Genomic DNA, 20,266 nt, shown 5'->3' with positions numbered 1-20,266 from the left:
GCAGCCCAAGGAGTGCTAAGAAAAACACCTCTCAAATGCTAAATTAGAGCTCTCTGTGGCTAGCTCGCATTTGAGCTCCTTGCTGCCCTCCTACACTCGCTGCTTACCCCAGATTTCAGTACGGGTGCCTTGTACAGTCTCTCTACTGCACCGGTGTTGATGTGAAGTCGAAAAGGTTGTTGCTAAGTGACATGACAACTGCAAAGTGCTTTTCACTTTCTTTTTCTGTTTTCTACTCCCACCTTCCACATACATCCTTTACGGAGAGTTAGCGGCTGGGAACATCCCCGTCTAGCAGCGAGCTGTGTGTGACAGGGCCCGGATCACAGCGCTCCCAGGAGTGGCACAGAAGCTGCTGTGCCTTCCCCAAAGCTTCTTGCAGCTGCAAACTCAGGAGTGACCAAAGTCTTGTCCCCGTCTTTCATTGTTCAGTTGTAAATCAGGGTGATTTGGTGATATCTCTGGTCACATATAGCAGTGCTCTTCATACTCAGCAAAGCAAAGCAATCAGCCCAAATGGGCAAGGGCACTGCCAGCCCTGGGCCCTGCAGCTCGGCCCTGCAGACAGAACCTCTCTTTTGACATAGCTGCTCTCGCTGCCATGTTCATGCTGTGGCTGACTGTCGTGGGCTGTAAAGCTGCAGGTTTTGTTGTGGAAGGCTTCTATTTACAATGCCCTGCTGGTAGCTGTCTCTTTGCTGAAGCTCCTCTCAAGTTATTTTATCTATTGGCTCGGCGTAGGGAAGTAGTTTAATAAAAAATAAATAAATGAATGAATAAATATCTTCAAACGACTAGATTCTTTGAACTTCACCTCTTGCAGCAGTCTTTATACTACTTACATCTCCCTGCATTGAGTTTCATTGGCCAAACCATATCCTTTTGTTTTGTGCCAATACAGTGACTCTAACGCTTGATGGGCTCCATCAGGACCTACCACAGTGAACCACAGCTTACCATAGCAAACCACAATAAAATTGTAACAGTAAATAGCATTACAAATCTTGTGCATCTGTCTGTCCCGGGTCCTTCTCCATTCCATACATGGGTTCAGCCCTGACTTCTTGCCATGCAGAATTCGTGTGTGAGAGGCTGGCATCGCGCCTGCAGTGTCTGTTCTTTACCACATTAAAAGGTCATAGAAGGATAGTCAGTTAGAAAATCCTGGTACTGAAGAGAGCCCTTACACTGAAATAAATTCCAAGTAGGATTTTTTTTTCTATCTTTTAGCAGGGAGAGGAGCAGCTAGAAAAAAAAATGTGAGCTCAACTATTAGCTTTCCACTTGTAAAACTTCATCTATCACTAAATATATTGCCCATAGAGGACAGAAGCTGTTAAGATGGGAAGGAATTTTGAAGATGGATGAATGACAAAGACAAATGAAGATTTTTATTTTAGCAGAAGTTTCCAAGTGCTGTCTCTGGGTTGGGAGGGTACTGTTAATAAAGTACACTTGACATATAACTGTTCAAGTTCCTGAGAAACAGCTTTGCTTTAAAGTTCGGTAGAGGATCAAAAAGAGTGAATTCTCTGTTTTTCTCTGTAAAAAAAGAAAAAGAAAGCCCTGAAAAAGGATAGGTTTTTTTGGGAAACGGCATCTATGCCTTTTGTCTTTTCTTCTCTTTGTGGTCCAGAGACAGTGCGTTGACTGACTTCTTCAGAAAGGAGATCAGTGAAATTGTCAGTTGATTACTTCTCCTTGATTAGCATTTATAAGAGCCCTGTGATACATTATTTGCATTCCTATTTAGCCGTGATTTTTGTGGGGCAGCAATGATTAAACTTGTCACAGGGCCTGATTGACAGGGTCAGATCTTCACTTTCTACTCTTTTGAAATTAAAAACAAATGTGTCAGCTCCCTTCATGGGCCGCAGCGCTGTGAAGCTTGCTTGCCTTGTCATCGCAGATAGGTCAGGAATGTTTTAATTTTAGGGATGGATTCTGCTTGTCAAGCAGAGTGTGATGGCGTGTAGTTCTGGAGATGAGATGTGAAGGGTGTAAAACAAAGAATGGAAAGAACAAAGACAAAGACACTCACATTATTAGACAGATTTAATTAGTCTGAATGGATATTATGCTAGATGAAGCAGTGAGCTGTGAAATTAACCCTTGATTACGGATTGGCGGATCATGCTCATAAAGAGAATCAAACCTTGGTGAATGGGAAAGAGGTGCCACTCCACCCTCGGATCCCTCATCCCCACGACCTCTTCCCGAGCCCAGGAGCGGGAGAAAATCTTTGAAGGAAAACTGTCGGTGGCAGTGAGGAAGCTGGGGCCGTCTCCCCCTCTCCCTTTTTCCCCGGGTCTGGAGCTAGCCCAGCTGAAGAGCTCGAATTGAGCAGGCTGCGGAGAGGCAGATTTTTCCGTGACGGATGATGAGAAATGGCTCCCACAAGTGCAGGCCGTTCCCTGCGGGCACGGGGCGTGCGGCAGCACAGAGCCCTTGTGAGACACGTTCCCACCCCCTCCCGCCTCCCGCTACCGAGTAGGTTTGATATTTCTGTTTGAAAACATAATTTTTTTGTAACGATAAGCTGTGAGTTAATATGATATGACTCACCCCAAAGTGAGGGTTTAGGCTTCAAAAGGCTGGGTTACCCAGCCTCTGCTACGCAAGTGCTGCAGTGTTCCAAGTGCCAAGATAGTGTGGGAGATTAGGGTAATGACAATTGAGAGGGTGCTGTGTTTTGCTTCATCCGAAGCTGTACAGAAGAGGCACTTCAGCCTTTTGTGTGCTTCTCATCAGCATTCCCCAAAGCTCTGTATCAAGAACTACTCCTTCTAATTAGCACGGCTGCAACGGAAGAAAATAAATAGAAAATACAGTGTTACTCTCTTGTTAGTTCCTTGTCATTTCTTCCAAGTTGTTCAACTAATGGAGTAATCAGCCTTTATGTTTAAAAATAAAAATAAAATAGCCAAAGGGCATTAGGCACATTAATCTCCCAATAGGTGTGAGGCCCCTGCTTCTCTCTGGCACATTTGAGATGCTTGCTTTTAGAGCAAATTTGCATGCTGGAAACTGTCAGATTAAAAAGGAGTGAGACGTGAAAACAAGTTGGGTGAGAGACTGCCTAGAAATGGTGGCTGATGACTTACTGAGCAGTCGTGTCGATAACTTACCTCTTCAGTCGTGTTGAGCCCCTGTTGGTACCGTGCTGCATGGTGTTACTTCTTGTATCATTTTTTAAATGTGATATCAAGAATTCTCATTTTTACTTAATATATAGTAGCATTTAAGTGGCCTCTGTGTATGTGGAGTGAAAAGAACCCTTTGATGAAAGACCTACAGAAGATTAATGAAAGTCATTATCATTAGGAGGTAGCAGAGAGCTACTATCCACAGGAAGAAAAGGAACTCCTGCCTGCACATCTTCTCTCCCCTGGTTTCCCCATTTCTTTTTGTATCCCAAAAGAGAAGATGCAGCAGGAGAAGGTGATGAGGGAATAGGACATGACATGAATCCCATTGCTAAGTCTACTACTGAATTTCTGTTGGTGTTGGAACAAGTCACTTTGCCATTCTACAGATGAAAACGATTATTTGAGGACAAAAGACTCGTACTTATCATTAAACCTGAAGACACAGGCTGGTTCTTAGGCAGAAAAGCCTTGTCATTGAGCTGGTGTTTATGTGAGCAGTCACACATTAGTGTTACTGCTTTCAGGGGCCTCTCATCAAAGTCTTTATTATTACAGACCTATTGAGCCGTATCCTCAGCTGCTGTGAATCAACATAACTCTCCTGAAATTAATGATGCTACAGAGTTTTACATCAGCTGAGAATCTGGCTCTTCCTTTCTTGCTATTTATTTGTTACTCAGTTAAACTATTGCAGCCCGGGTCATAGAAAACAAGGAGCTCTTCCAAGAAGGATCTGCTTTCCAACCTGGTATCAGCCCCGTGGGACAGGACCCATCATCTGGGTCTTCTCAGTCCCAGGTTTGAAAGACCATGTGGGTCAGACAATAATTGAATTGAAGAGTTTTAATTGAATTAGTTGATTCAATCGTTTTTTGCTATCTCTGCTGCTCTGAGGAAGCAGCAATGCTTTGCTCACCTCTGGCTGGGGGGGCTTTGCCATAAATGTCCCCGTGTGGGTGGGGGGGATGGCTGGCTGGCAGCAGGGCTGCGTGCAGGGCATGCTGAGAGCAGAGGGTGCTTGTGCCTTGTGCTAAGAGAACAGAGCATACGAAACCAGTGGAAACGGCAAGTGCTAATAGCAGGGAAACCTCCGTACCTTCAGTCAATGTATTTGTCAGGAATGTAGGTGAATTTTTTGGTTTCTGCTTTGCCACCTGCCACCGTTCTCTCTCTGGGCACTGAGCCTTGTAGCGTGTAAAATGCAAACGTGGCTGCTGTTGTCATTGTGGGACTCCTCATGCTCACTTTGCAGAGAGAGAGACTTCAACTAGTGCATTCAGCTTCAATACAAAACATCAGCAGACAAAGGTATCCAGAGGAGAGGTTTGGACAGAACAATTCAATGCAGAAAGTGTTGAGTAAATGCTCAAGACAGCCCTATGGCATTGCACACGACCCTTCAGAAAGGAACAATAAGCACTCACATGGGGAATGCAGCACATATTTGTTGGATGTTCAGTTCTGTATTACAGCCCTGCTGTTCTTGAGCTTAGCTGAAGAAATGGTGCTGGGAGCACTGGCCCCATTTGCAAGGGCCTCGTTTCCGCCTCACTGATATTTCTCTATAAAGAGAGTAATTCTGCTTAAAACAAGGAACCAGCGCTGGTGTAAAGCAGGATTGAGCAGAGCAGACTTGTGCTCTGCACCCAAAGTGGCAGCTCAGAATCGTCCTTCTCCGTACCGGGTACCGTGTGTGTTTTATAATTACACACGCGAGATGCTTGCTCACCTGAGGTTCAGATTTGCAGCACTGTTTCCCATCACTCACTTCATTCAAAGAGCGAGAGTGGATCCGTGCCCCCCTCCCTGCCTTTATTTTTCAGACTGAATTGTTTCGGTAGTAGCTTGGTGTGTCAGATTGTAAGTCTATAAAACGGTTTTCTACCAGCTGGAAATCCAACATGCTACATGAATACATAACAGTGCCTAACCAAGAAGGTTTGTAATTCAGTAATTAGCTGTAATTAATGAACACAAAGTGAAGACTCATTTACAGTTTAAATTATCACATTAGCTCCTGTCACCCTCTATGTACACAAAACAGCAGGAATTCAATTATTTTTATTCTTCAAAGCTAATTTAAAATTTAAGGAATGCCATTACATGAAATAATAGGTAGGAAATGTAATAGAAATCGCTGAGAACAGTTGGCCGTCCTTAGAATGGGAGGAAAAAAATGCTATCAGTGATGATTTGGAAGTGTTGTTTCATCAGTGAACAGATGAAGGATTGAAATCTACGCTCTTTTCAGTGTATTTAAAAAGAAAGCCAGTTTGGTGGTTGCTAAGTCTTTGTGCAGGGAGAGCCATTGTGCATAATTGTAAAAGCAGTTGATACCGATAATGCTGTTGATAGTAACATGATGACAGCATGGAAATGCTCACACCATTATCTTTAATGGGGCTGAGTCAATTGCAACAGCATCGAGCCCCTGTAATATTCACCAATCTTAGTTGTGAAACTTCAGCCTAGCAGGCCTGAAGTAATTGTCACTCTGCAATCTGCCTATAGTTTGTGTCTATGTGTGTCTATGTAAAATGCTTTCACCGTGCTTTTGAACCCACCATGATGCTTCTCTCTGCAGCTGCCACTGATTTTCTTTCTCAAACCGTTCAATAAAAAGAGCATTCCCAACGCATTGGATGCCGCTTCTGTGGCTCCCGCGTAGCTGTGTTACAGCCCTATTTTTTGTGTTCTTTATTTCTTCTTCGGTAGCCTTTTCATTTTAAATAGGCCACGAGAAACTGCACCGTCTAATTTTTCATAGGTGATCGACTGCTGAGTTGTGGGTTTACGTAGACAGAGGGAAGGTAGCGATAAGCCAAAGAGAGAGGATTCTATTAGGGAAATGCAGCAGTAATTAATGAATCCTGCCAGTAATTGGGAAGGTGTAAGCCTCTGTAATATCGTAATGATAGTCATCCGTTCTGTGCATCCCCCATCACTCCGAACGATCCCTCATCGTCTCTGTGATCTCAGACACTTAGCCATGCAAATCTTCCTGACAGGACTCTATGTCTTTGTCTCCCTAATTGGATAGTATAGAGTTGTTTATGGATATTGCAGACATTTAGACCTCAGTTGGAGGTTGTTCAAAAATCGTTAGCAAAGTTGCCTTAACAGCATTGTCAAATATTTATTCCCCCGTTCCAATATCTGTTTTTAACCCAGGCATGGTTTGCGGTAGAATTAACATTTTGAAGACACTCTGTCTTGTTATGGGCTCTACTTGAGATTGTTATTTGGCCATTTTCCTCCAGAAAAGGGAGCAACAACAAAAAATATAACTTAAATTCTGATTTCTCAAGGATAAAACATGAGATTGTAGGGCAAATGTGCTGCTTTTTAATACCATTTCCATGGGGAAATATTAAGAATGCTGACAAAGGCAGTTCCACTTACAAAAATTACAGGGAGCTTCTGGGGTAAAAATTCCAATTTAGTATGAGCCAAAATAAATGGCTAATAATCCCATTCACTGTACCACTTCAAGTAAAATCAGATTAAGACTCTATCATATGCATTAGAAAAAAATGCATCTTTTTCCTTAGTCGAGACTTGGGAGGTTTAATTCTTTTATATCTGTTGGTCTCAGGCAAAAAGTAACAAACAATAAATGCATCTGACGTTGTGCTCTGCGAGAAAAGACTTTCTCTCTTTAAAACACTTGGCATTCGGGGGACCTCGTGTTTATGTGCATAATGCATTTATAGGGTCTGGCTTGGGGATTTTCTGAGCACAAGGGAAGGTCTTCCAAAGACATAGACCATGAACACAAGAAGCAAAACTGAGTTTAGGAGAGCAGGTTGGAGATGGAAGGCGACGGGCAGCACAGCCACGAGTGCTTGCAATGTGGAGTGCCACCAGGCTGGAGCAGCCACCGAGCATACAGTCCCTGGGCATATGCTGTTCTACTCAGGCAAGTTGTCCATGACACGTAGGGATTGTATGTCCCAGTAAAAGCAGATCAAGTCTCTTCTTTTTGTAGCTGCTAACTCAAGCCCCCAGTCCTGCTGGCAGTTAACTACGTGCTTCCTTCCATTATCATCTTGTCTCACAGATTTCGTGATTACTTGCATAATCTAGCGAAGGTAAATATTAATGTCTTTGTTCTGTTGATAAAATATATCCAATTGGAATGAAATCCCAAAAGTGTATGCAAGAATTTGTTTAAAATAAGTAAGAGCTCACAATTGTTCTAAGCCAACTCTATTTCCTTACAGAAATGTAGGGTGCAAAATAGGTGCTTGTTGGGCTGTATCTAGGAGGAATTTCTGAAAGTCCTAATTTGTGCCTGTCTGGCAACCATCTTGAAAGCTGTTTGTTCTTTTGGAAGTTACTCAGCCAGGGAGCAGTAGAGATGACACATTATAGAGTTGATTAATATAGTAAATAGCAAATTACTGAAGGGGGAATAATCAAAGCTACATTTGCAGCAGTTGCATCTAAGCTGTAGTTGCAGTTACCTAATCTGAGTTCTGTCTGGTTACCCCACAGTTTTATGAACCCCCCATAATCAAGCAGAAGAGGTAAAGAAAACAAACAGAAAGTAAACTATTTGTCATGGAAGGAGTGGATCGTGGTTGTGTTTTTTTTTCTTTTTGGTGAAAAATTTCTGCACATTTGCTCAAACTGTTTACATTAGGGAGCTCTCATTTCCTTCTGCTGGTCGGTCTCTTTATACCGAACTTACTCATAAAGCACTGCTGATGTCAGCTGTGACATCATCAGTTTTTCACCTTCCTCCCTGTGTTGCCAGTGACAATGCTGTGATGCACAGGGGAGGACAGAGGCAGACTGCCACCTGAATATCTGATCAGACACAACCACAGAACCTGCCCCTTCCAACCCACACCTTGCCATCCCTGGGCTCACCAGGGCCAGGGGCTGAAGCAGGGATGCCCAAGGCTGCTCTGCCTCTCAGCTCTCCCACACGCTGACCACGAGGCCTGTTTCTTGGCACGGGCACCAGGCTGACCAGAAATACCTCAGATTCACCCCGAGTCCCCCCTCATCTCCACACCAATGTCACCGGGCTCCCAGCCCTGCACTGCCAGCCCCGGGGAGCAGCCCCACAGGACAGAGTCAGACCCCTCCACCCGTGGTAGATGTGGTAAAGCTAATTGGCTGCAGGATCCCCTGTGCCTGCTGGAACCTTCTCCTCCAGAACATGAATACATTGGCATTCTGAGTTTTTTATATACACACATACATATATATATTTAAAATCCTGGCTTTGGAAACTTATGTTGGTGCAGCAGCCTGTGACACTGAATACAAGCTGCTGTGCAAAGTAATTGCCAAATGCTTACATAAACACATGAATAAGACAAATTTATTTTCATTATTCACATTTTTTGCCCTTTCTTTTCCTTTTTATTTATGTTTTAAACAACAGTTACTGTAAATATTATGATAAAAAAAAGTGCCTGCAGTGGACAGAAAGATGATCAAAAAGCCCTGATATAGAGCAATTCATGTTTCTTCTTTACAATCACTAACGAATCTTAACTTGAACCATGTTATGTTCCCATGTGAGTGATAAGCAATGATTTATTATGAAGTGTCACGAAATCGGAATGCCATACAGTGAGACATGAGCTAGTGGAAAATGTGTTCCCTGTTTCCCAGCCTCATTACTCAAAGATGCAGCGTCCCTCTCTCTGAGTCTAATTTACCTGGCTCGTCGATAGCAAAGCAGCACAACCAGGAGTGAGCTCCCTGATCCGAGCTGTGCCTGGCACCGCTGAACGCATTGCACCGCCCGGGAGATCCACAGCCCGTGCTGCACACAACGTTTGTGTCCCTAATGATGCTGCCCCCAAAAGCAATTGCTTCGGATTAGAGCATCCATTGCCTCATCAGTGCATGAAGGGGAAATAAAACAGCCATCGCGAGGAGCCAAACAGAGAAGTTTTCTTTATGCTTTAGAGTTTCCGCGACTCTCCAATGATTCCCGTCTCCCCGTGATCCTAATTCAAGTAACTGGCGTGTGATAGATCCTGTAGATAAATCAGTGACAGCAGAGCACGTGCGGCCTGGCATTGTGGTGGAGATTTCCGTGTCGTGCAGCAAGCACGCTGCTTTGGGTTTCCAGGTGGGAATTGGTGCTGTGAGTGGTTCCTCGCACGGGAAGAGGAAGCCAGCACACTGCACACTGATCCGCGCGGGCTGCCCTCCTCTCCTACCGAGTCATGCTCCCTGCAAAACGTCACCCAAACAGGCAGAGTCTCTGATTTTAAGCATTTTTCTCCATGTTTGCTTAAAGGCCTTGATCCCTAAAGTGCTCGAGCTCAGCCAAAGTGCTGGTGTAAGAGGAGCACCTGCCTGCAGCCAGCCCAGGAGCCAGCAGCACTCGTGCTCTGCGGCAGTGGGACACGGAGCGGGGCCCTCCAAGGTCTGCAGTGTGCAGGTGCTCCGACAGCTCAGTGCTTTGCTGGAAAGGCAAACCACCTTCCATTAAAAACAGTCCTTCTATCCAAAAATGTAGATGTAATCAGACCAGATCTCCTAAAGACTTGCCAGCAGTATCGGTTTCTGCTTCAAAACACGATCCCATTCTACCATGACAAAGTGTTCTAGGAGACCAAAAGTTAAACTTGAACAGAATAAACATGAGAATGAATTTATGTCCTGCAAATTCTTTCACATCAAATCTTTTTCTTCTATCTCGGCATGTTTCAACTGGCTCAGTCTGTCTTAAGGCAATAGTAGCTGTTGTTTTTCTTGCAGAATATGTGGAAGTCATCAGAAGAAAATTAACCAGAACTCATCCTTGTCTGAAAGGCTGAGACTCAGAAATTTCAAAAATCTTTTTTTCTATAGAAGTGCTTTATAGCGAATCTTTGTGAAGTACATTCCAGAGAGCAGTTGTCTCGCAGCACTGACAATGTCTGCTGTTCCAGAGGAGGCTGTGTGTGATGTACCATTCTGAGATATTGTCAGCAAGCCTGGAAATGTGAAGGCACTTTCATAGCTAGGCAAGGATGAAAGGAAAGAGGTTTGAGTTTGCTTTTTTGTTTTGCTTTGTTTCTTTGTCCTAATAAAATGTATCAGTGCACACCTAACTTCTCCCCTCCCATTCTGCTCAGGGCAGAAAGGGAGCACAGCTCTGCTGCAGAACAGGTACGGTGTTAAGGGGGTGGGGGTGGGGTACCAGGTCCTTCCCGGAGCGGTTTGATTCAGCCAGTGACAAGCTTGGGGAATACTGAAACAGTTCTGGGAGCAAAGATGGGAACTCGGCATCTCCCAGCTCCCCTGTGCCCTTCACTCTTGAATTGAATCTAGAAACAGGAATGGCACAGCTCAATGAGTGGGGCTGGGAGAAATCCCACCCCCAATTGCCCCCAGTTCGGTCCTTAAGAAATTCTCTTCAGAACTGAAAAAATATGAGGTTTACTCTAAGCAAGAGTTAATTGCGAGGGGAGCAAGGAGGCCCTGAGGAGCTACACAGCACAAAGACCTGCAGGTGACAGCTGGGCATCTGCCCACCCAGCCCAGCAGGGGCAGCCTCCCTGCTGCCCGCCAGCGCAGCGCCCCTGGGCCCTGCATCCCACAGCGTGCGGCCGGCGGAGCCGTACCTGCTTTGTCTCGTCTGCTGCAAATTCCCCTTTCTCAAGGTGCATTACAGAAGCTATTTCTCTTCTGGGATCCATACAGGTGGCATTTTAAAATGTAGCGAGCACCCTAGTCTGCAGAACCTGCTTGTCACAGAAAATGACACAGTTTGCATGTGACCTGTAATGACAGTTGCTAGTTGAAAAGAAACCAGAAATTCAGCTCTATCTTCCACACTTTGGTTGCAGCTGCCATCAACTAAATCTCTCTCCAAGGGCAGATGGTGCCCTGTACAATGAACAATTTAATCTTTAGCAAATAGAGAAACTTTGCCAAAAAATCCACATTCTTCCCCCTCCAAGAATAGGCTGTCAATAACATGTGCTCTCAAATACATTGTGATTTGATGACTGTATTTTATTTATAGGAAAGCGGAAAACAAAAACATAAACGTTCTCTCTCTGTTTTCCCTTCCCAAGGCCTTGGTCCTTCCCGGACCCGTTCGGGGTTGGTCTGTGTGCACAGGCATTAGTTCCATGTCAGGGTGCTGCTCTGTGTCCACCAATGTCCTGCGTGCTCCTCTTTGCTGCTGTGCATCTCATGTCATCTCGAGGACCGGGGTGAGCTCAGGGCGCAACCATGCTCAGCACAAGTAGCAGAAATCCTGCCCTTTCCCCAAGGCCAGGGGTTCCCTGCACATCTGTGAAAACATGGGGAGCTTTTGGGGGACGCATCTCATTGCGACTCGCAGATCCTGTCCCAGCACTTTGCAGGGGAGCTGCCTGCCCACCCAGCAGTGCTTGGCTGACAGGTGGCAGCGCTCCCAGCGCTGTTCAGGTGGATTTAGAGGATCTGGCTGGATTTGCTCAGGGATGTCTGCAAACCCCGGGCACTGCTGCACACTGGGTGGCTCCGACTGCGCTCCTTCTTGTCTGGAGATGCATATATATTCTCCCATTTCAAAGCATATCCCTTTATTTTATGACATGGAATATCATGTGGATGCAGAGGAATTCTCACCTCTCTCTTAGGTCCCAGGTGGTATCACTGGTTCAGGTGCACACACAGCCCCCAGTGCCGGTGTGTCTCAGCCCGACGTGGTGATGCGGGTGGGTCCCCATCGCTGCGCTCTCCGCGCTGTGCACGCTGCACATTGCCACATGCCAAACAGCTTCCCTCAACCTGGGTCACAGCTGAGAACTGAAGGCATGCAGAGCTACCTGCACAGACGTCAGCGGCTTCTGAAAAGAAGTAACTCAGAAAATGCAAGAGTTTTCTTTTGGCAGATTTTTGGCTCTCACCCCCACGCCGCTGGCCCAGCCCAGCTGGTGCGGTCACAGCTCTTCTGTGGCATCCTGCAGGGAGGTGTCCTGCAGCAGCTGCAAAGAGGAGCTCTGGTGATCTCGGAGCTACTGAAGTCTGGAGGTCGCTTTCTGGCCTTCGCCTCCTAGCAAAGTACCTTCAGCAAAGAGTTTTCTGAGACACATACAACGCAGTGGCCTCAGGTTTTTATTAAATGCAGTTTCCACCATCCCAGGCAGTCTGTAAGCCCCACCACCTGGTGTTCTGTACTCTGCAGACGCACCCCAGGAACACCTGAGCTGGAGCCCACATTGCTTTCCCGTTATCTCGTCCCGCGTTCTCCTAAGCTTAGCTCAGGGGCCAGAATCACGCGGTACAGTAGAGGAGACCTTTCTTCACACCATGCAGCTGATGGCAGGGGCTGAGTGCACAAAATGCAGTGCACTGTGAAGGGACAGGAGTGCTCAGGGCCCCGTGGTGAGCACGATGGGCTGTGCTGGTGGCCGGCTGCCCCCTCCCTGTGCTCAGCTTGGGCTGCCCACCCCTCCTGCACAGCACAGGCTCCATGCTGCCAGCACACAGGCTGTCATGCACCGAGCGGGTGCTGCACCCTCTGCAAGAACAAAGAACCCCGGAGATTAAGATTCACAAGGGTTATCCTTACCTCTCCCAAAATGCTTTCCTTTACTAACAGAATGTGTTTGCTGAAATGAATATGTTCTATTTATTTATTTAATGTGCTGTTAAATGACCTTCTGGGAAGCTGTTACTGCCGCAAGGCTTTAAAATGGATGGGCAGGCACAACTTAGAGAGCATGCTCTTTACAATCAGGATGAATCATTTGAGTAGTTACTGTTTAGATTGATATAATTTTAGTTATAATTATGGGTAACGAGAAAGCATTTAGAGCCTGTAATATTGTAATTCATGGAGGAAGAGGTCCTAAATGAAATCAAATATTCCCAGATTCACTTTTTCTCCCTTTCTCGTTATTGTGACTGTGAGGATGATTCTTTAAGGAATAGATTTTCTGCTGCTGTAAAAGTCTAGCAAAAGTAGGTCAGAAATGACATCTAGAGATAACGTGTTTGGTAACCACACAGGGACTGCCTGTGTCTTTCTCTTTGGCCTTTTAGGAGTCCTGTAGTTCATTACTGTCGGTACGGCTGCAGCAGGAAAAGGGGTTGAGCCATAGGCTCCCATGGACTTTGGTGGGTGGATCACAGATACAGACACACGTTGTCACTTCATATATCCCTCTAAACTAATAGAGGATGATGTAGTGATATTAGCAAAGATCTGGAAATTAAAAAATAATAAAATATTTGTATATGTATGTTGATGATTTGATCATTAATGTTAAATAAAAGCTAAGCTTCAATATCTGCATCTGATATTTCGCCTCTGCTGCACAAGAATGGCAAAATGAACTCCCTCAGTCACACTTTCACAATATAATTTCAGTGATAGAATTTTCTTATGGTACAGGTTGAACTGCATTGCACACAATGCCCAGGATCAGCAAACTTTGTGCATCGAGTGCTATTTGAGCACCAGCCTGCTGTGCCCCAGACTGCGGGTGACAAACTCTCCGCATACTCCCTGAATCTCTTAGAGACTTGATAATGAAATACATAAACTATGACCCTTATCGATCAGGGCTCACACTAATTAATTTCCCAAAGTCCCATCCCAGCCTGCAGTGACATCAATGCAAAAAAAAAAAAAAAAAAAAAAAAAGAAGAAAAAACAAAAGCAAGGATGGAGACTTCGGTTGGGCAAAAGACCAAAGGGTGGAACACTTATCCCATTGAAATCAATGCCCACTCCCAATCGATTTTAGTCACGCATGGACGTTACCATTAGTTAAGCGTATGGAAGCCTCCAAGTTCCTAGAGCAGCCAGGGGTGGCTGTGAGAGCAGCACCAAGGCACAGCAGCCTGTGTGCGGGCAGCACGCGCTGCCCCGTGCTAGCTCTCCAGCAGCAGCACCCCCTGGACGCTGTGCCCGCCCCGTCCATGCGGCTGTGCCGTCCCAGCCCTGTGCTGGCATTCATGCTGCCCTGCTTGCGATGTGCGAGCACCAGCAGCGTGACCGAGCTGGTTTTACAGCTGGCCGGGCCCCAGAGGCTGAGGAGCTTCCTCTGGACAAGGTGAAGAGGAGAGGTGGCAGGAGGCAGGCTGTTCAGTTTTCCGGTCGCAGCCTGTGATAAATATTTCCCACTGGCTGGGAACCACCGCACTGCAGTTACTTCGCTTCAAACCAAGTCTCCTTCCCAGATTGAGCACTTTCAGCATTACTACATGCTGCTTCATTGTCCTAACGACGTTCCAGAGGCAGAACGGAATTAACCAGGAGTTACTGCACAGCACACGGCGCTGGTTCAGCGCAGCCCTCGCGTTGCTGTGCAGGACCAGGCCGCGGTTCGTGCTGCAGCCCGGGGCAGGAGCTGGGTGCAGCGCTGTGGGCAGCGTTCCTTCATGCGAGGGCTGCAAAATCTGCTTGGAAAGGTACAAAGTCGAATGGCTGGGGCACCTCTGCAGGTTGCACTCAGAGCACTGCAAACCATAACGCTGCAAAGTGTGAACGGCTCTGGAGCGTTACCTCCGAAACCTAGCGGCAGCGTTCTGAAGTGGCAACATGGATTGCTTTTAGTAACTTTTAAGAGGGAATCGTGATCTGACGTATTCACCGTGGCTTTAAATGGACTTCCATGAATTCTCAGGTGCCCAAAATCTCTACGTTTAGCTGCCAGAACCTCTTCTTTCCTTCCAGTTTCTCCATTGCAGATCTGGGTCGGCAGTGCAAAACTCCCTGTGAGAACTGCAGGGGTGAGGATACTGTGAGACAAACCAAATCATAAACTAATCAGCATCACCTCAATGGACTTTTTTTGTTTCATCCGGAGTTTTTTGTAAAGCTGAGTTTATTTTACTTTAAATAAAGCTGCTACTGAATTTCCAGTTGATTTAGCTGGAATACATGGAACGCACCTCAGGATTTGAGCTGTGTCTGTTGAAGTGTGCACGCCCTTGAACAGATATATTTTTCAGTGACAATTTCTCTTTGCCCGCTGCTGGTCTTTTTTTTTCTTTCCTGTGCTCTCTCTCCAGATTGACTTTCACTGCATTTATTGCTTGCCTCATTTCTCACCCTATTTTTCCTTCTTTTTTTTTTTTTTTTTCCCTGCTGCTTTTCTCAGTATTTTTCTCCCAGGTTATGAGCAAAACAGAATTCAGCTTTGGGCTGAACTTTTAAACCCACATCTTGGATTAAGTAAAGCAAGCCCCCTCCATCTCCGTGTGGACGTAACTTCACAACAAGAGCCACTGAGCACTTCTAGGCAATGCAGAACAGGAAAGGTCCACGTGGAGGAGCGGCTTGTGATGCTGGGGAGGGGAGGTGCACAAGCAGAAACAGCTCAGGAATAGCCCAGTAACTTAAGGACAAGGCTGAGTGCCAAGGTGTCCAGGTCACCAGGAGGATTTTAGAGCATATTCTGGACCAGTTGCAAAATGAGACTCTTTGTGTTGACCAAGGTTAAGTAACATGAGGGAGCAGCAGAGTGATGTGCTCAGAGGTCCCGGCAGAGCTGCAGCACCCGGTGGAGCTGACACTGAGTCGAGGACTCGTGGGTCACAGAAAAGAATCAGAACCGTTTGAGTTGGAGGGGACCTTTAAGGGTCACCTGGTCCAACTCCCCTGCCGTGAACAGGGACGTCTGCAGCTCCGTCGGGTGCTCAGAGCCCCGTCCAGCCTGACCAACGTGTCCTTGCCTTTTTGTGAGCCTAGGGGTGGACGGCAGAAAGCAAAGCTGACTCAGTTGTAGAGTTTCACTGACCATAAATCCGCATTCGATAAAATCCGGGCGCGTGGCTGAAATCTCGGTAACGCTCGTTGCTCTTGCTCTGCTTGCAGGACGAATGCCTTAGCTCCAGCTCTCCAGCCCAGGCTCCTGCACCCAGCCCGTCTCCGCGCGTCACCCCAATCCTGACATTGAACTCACAGCAACCCGGACCGAGAAGACTGCCAAAAAATCTCCAGCTATTCTTCTTCATCCTCACTAACAATTTGGTAATGAAGTATTGATTTCCACTCTCCTGCTTATGGACGATATTAGATTTTCATTGATAAACTGCACTGGGGCTGTCTGGTCTCCACTGTCCCTTTTTGCTGTCACTAAAACAAAGTGCCACTGAAGTAAGATAATGACTGAGAACATTGATGTACTTATTTCGTCAATTTGTAACACTTGACAGGAAAAAAAAATTCTTCATAGTTTAATGTCCAACTGTTCTACACAAGATGCAGTCACATTGGAAGCTTTACTTTTCATGGTAATGTCCATTTCCTATTTATAACCCCTTTGGGATAGTTTGTCTAAAGGAAATGTTTCTATTCAGTGCAGCTATTACTGCTGCACCTGGGTTGCCCAATCCAGTCATTGCACTAGGGATCAATACATCACAGTAAGTACAAGAATTATTAAGTTAAAACAGATTCTGAGCCAAAAAACCTCTGAACAATGTTAATCTTCTGTGCAAGTTGTTCAAATAGTTATGCTTAACCATGTTGCTGCCAAAGATTTGTTTGAAATGGATTATTTTCAGTTTGTTTTATTCCTCAGATATATATATATATTTAAATCTCCATTACGGTTTATGACGAGACATGCGATGGAGTGATTTTTAGACAAAAGTACTATTGTTAGATTATTGAACGTTATATGAATATAGGTATATCTATATATAAATATCGCTATATAAATATCTATATATAGATATAAGATAATAAAGTACAAATCCTTTCTCGGTTAGGTGCGTGCAAATCCAAACCTCTCCGCCCCTTTGGGTCCGTGTCCGGGCGCTGCTGTGCGTGCCGTGCTGCCCGGCCTGGGGGAGGGGCCGGGGATGGCAGCTTCGAATGGGTGCTCCGAACTTTTTTCATTAAAACTTTGAGCTCCCGATTTTAATTTGTGGAATATTCACGTTAATAACGAGATCTAATTAAGACATCCATTAAAAGCCCGTTAAAGTTAATTTAACGTAAAAATTCCAATAGAACTGTATTAGATTTTCTCCATTAAATTAACGTTATGGATTTTTAACGGATGTCTTAATTATACATTATTATTAACGGGAATACTGTATTACACAGATTAAACTCGGGTCCCGAGTCAACTCACAAAAGCTTGCTGGGCGTGCTGATGCCACAAGCCCCGCGTGGCCCCGCGCGCTGCCTGCACAGCCTGCGTGCTCCAGCTGAGCCCTTCCTGGCAGCTGGAGCAACCTGCAGCAGACAAATCCATCTCTGCATTTAACGATGAACTTTCCCGAGTCTCAAAGGCAAAATACGTCTGGATCCAGTTGCAAACCGACCGCTGCTCCGCTGCAAATGAAATACTCAGTGCGCTAGGCACAATTTGGGAGTTGGATCTTCCTCATGCGAGAGAGAGGGCTTTGGGGTGTCTTTTACTGATATATTTTAGACATTCGAGGATAAAAACTGAAGCGCAGCGTTCACAACATCAGACCCAACGTGTTTACTGTATCCCCCCTTGCTTTGGCATGCCGGCCTCTTTTGGAGATGTTTGGGAAATTTTGACATGATCCCTAAATTCAACGTGGAGGAGAAAGAAAAGGCCCTTCTTATTTACCTCCTAGGGAAAGAGTTGCCCTTATGCCACATATAATAGCAAATTGCTTTTTTTATGGCATGCATAACCTAGATGGGAAAAAATATGGCGCTTGAGGGAAGGAGGGAAAAAGTAAATGAAGTTCCAGGAATGTCATTCTGAAGTAATGAGGCATGGACAGAAAATATACCCCTCACATCATCGGATTGAGATGGCAGTCGAAATAGCTTCATTGAAGTGTCAGCACTCATCCATCAATCAATCATCCACAAGGAAAAATAGCGACAGTACAACGGGGCGGCTTTTATGGGATTTACTCATGGGCATAGGGAATAGCAGCTCAAATGTAGTTCTGACATGAAAAGCAAGGTGCTGATATTATTTTTTATGATGGGAGGATCATAAAGTGAATTGAGAACAGTGAGGTCTGTCTTTGCTTAACCTATTCAACTGGAAATGAACGGAGCTCAACTGGAAACGAGCAGAGCCTTCAGATGGGTTAAGATTGAAGCCTGCGCCGTGCTGAGTGCCGTCCATTGACAACAAAATTCTATTAAAGCAAAATCAATGCATTAGCATCGAGCTCCGCAGAAGCTGTTAAATTGCACAGCCCAGTTCAGAGTTATTAAGTGAAGTTACACAAGGTGAGGGCCCGCAGCGCAGACCCAGAGACAGCACCGCAATAAAACGCCGCTTGGGAGAAGCTGCCAGCACGGCTCCGACCCCGCTCCCTTCCCAAGCTTTGCAGGCGCTAGGACAATATTGGCCTTATCCTGGCCCTCGGTGGATGAAATTCCCACCAACTCCTGTGCCCGTCGGTGGGCATTCTGCCGTCTGCCGTGGCCTGGAGCCTGCAGGGGGGGCACCCCCAGCCCAAGCGTCTGTGCTCCATGGGGCACCTGCAGCTCAGCTGTGGTGGAAGAGAGGCGTTCCCGTGCCCAGGGCAGGCTGTGGTTGTGCTCGTGGTGAGGAGCAGGGCCAGCATCCACCACCACCCAGCTGCACGGGCTCGCTGGCCGTCAGGGCTGGAAGCTGCACAGTTTTTGGGGCCGGTCCCACCGAGGGATGGCTGGCTCGGCCCACGCCTTGCTGTGCTCGGGAAGCTTTGCTCTGGCACAGGCAAGTGTGCAGGAACAGCTACTTCATTTAAAATCTGGCCACAAACCTTTATTACACAGTGCTAAACCTTGATTATTTTGCCTGCATCGCAGTCCTCTGGGAACATTTTATATACACATTTGAATTAAGTGATTTTTTTTTTTTTTTACAATAAGATATAAAAAAAGAAAATGTACGTCTCTCCTCTCTCTTTCTCTGTATGAAGCTGGATGAGTTGATAGTTTATCTGTCATATAAATCAGGTAACATAGAAAATCATTGCATCTTTTCTCTGTCGTATCTACTCAATATCTATCGCTCTGACTTTTATTCTTATTGGAGATCATCAAAACATTAATTAAAAGCCTGGTGATCAAACAGCCGAATATTTATGATTCATGTCCTTGCTTATTAACAAGTGGCATATTGATACACCACGTATCCAAGCTGTTTATGCTCTTGCACTGCAATAAAGCAGCAAGAATTGTTACCCATATACACTGCTTTGAGAGATTTATTCAGAAACCAGAGCTCCCTTCCTGCCCCCGTCCATGTCAAAATAAGCCATATCACCTTAAAATATATATATATTATTTTAAAAGGGGGAGACGGAATTAGCATCTCTTTGAAACCTAATATATAAGGATTGCAGTATATCAGTCTCAGGTGTTTTTTCCAGGCCCGTATTATTTCAGTTGAGAAGGAGAAGGACACTTAACTTTAAAAATGGCTGTCATTAGTGCAATAATAATTGTTGGTTTAAAAAAAATCTTTGAGAATCTGCTAACAAACCTACCCAGTAATTACTTGTCAATGCAGCTTCATCATGATTTTTATTACCTGCTTGTGGAAGTATTTACAGGACTGACCTCCCGAGCTTTTTTAGAGATCATGGAGGATATAAGAAGTCATGTTTAAAATCAATAATTATATATTAACACAATCGAGGTTGGGGCCTTCCAAGCCAGCCTTACATGCTGTTGTGCCAACTCACACATCTGCGGGGCAATTACTGTTTTCCTAAGCTTTAGTCTTGATTCTTTCCTCGATCACGTTTTGACAAAGCACCTATTTGCTGCCGATCCAAGCCCTTGTGCCCACGGGGCAGCTCCCCGGGTGAGGTGTGCAGAAAGCAGACAGCAATCTGGGATGGGAGGGCTGTGTACGGAAAAAATACGAAAAACAGCGGGGTTTGGAGCTGCCCTTGGGTAAGCTCTACCCAGAGGGATTTGCTGTTAGCGCGCTGCTCCCTGCTAATGCCCAACAGCCCGACCCTGCCTGCAGCCTGTCCCCAGCACCAGTCGGCCTCGGATGAGTCCTGCAGGAAGATGGCACTGCGACCAAACCCGCTGAGGAAGCACATGGCCAAAGGTGGCAGAAGGAGGTTTCCATGGAAGTTTCTTCCCGGCACAGCGGGGCCCTGCTCAGTGCTTGGGGACAGGCTGGGCTGAGGCCACGTCCCCATCCCCATCCCCATCCCCATCCCCATCCCCATCCCCATCCCCATCCCCATCCCCATCCCCA

The 20,266-nt window shown here is 45.9% G+C and overlaps 1 protein-coding gene and 1 long non-coding RNA gene across 2 annotated transcripts in view; one reads left to right on the top strand and one right to left on the bottom strand.

Moving 5' to 3' along the window:
• TSHZ2 (teashirt zinc finger homeobox 2) overlaps positions 1 to 18,840 on the top strand; it is a 210,948-nt gene extending 192,108 nt beyond the window's left edge. Inside the window, exon 3 of the mRNA XM_021416548.1 lies at positions 15,928 to 18,840. The gene's annotated coding sequence lies outside the window, so the exon portion shown is untranslated. The remainder of the gene's footprint in view (positions 1 to 15,927) is intronic.
• Positions 11,106 to 13,719, bottom strand: LOC110408114. The gene is made up of 2 exons (XR_002444170.1): positions 11,727 to 13,719; positions 11,106 to 11,406 (listed from the first exon to the last, which is right to left on the bottom strand). It is a non-coding gene; the product is annotated as an uncharacterized LOC110408114 (long non-coding RNA).

The sequence above is a fragment of the Numida meleagris genome, chromosome 19, assembly GCF_002078875.1.
Source record: "Numida meleagris isolate 19003 breed g44 Domestic line chromosome 19, NumMel1.0, whole genome shotgun sequence".
Lineage (NCBI taxonomy): Eukaryota > Metazoa > Chordata > Aves > Galliformes > Numididae > Numida > Numida meleagris.
Note: the sequence above shows the minus strand (reverse complement) of the source record. Positions and strands in the feature narration are given on the sequence as shown.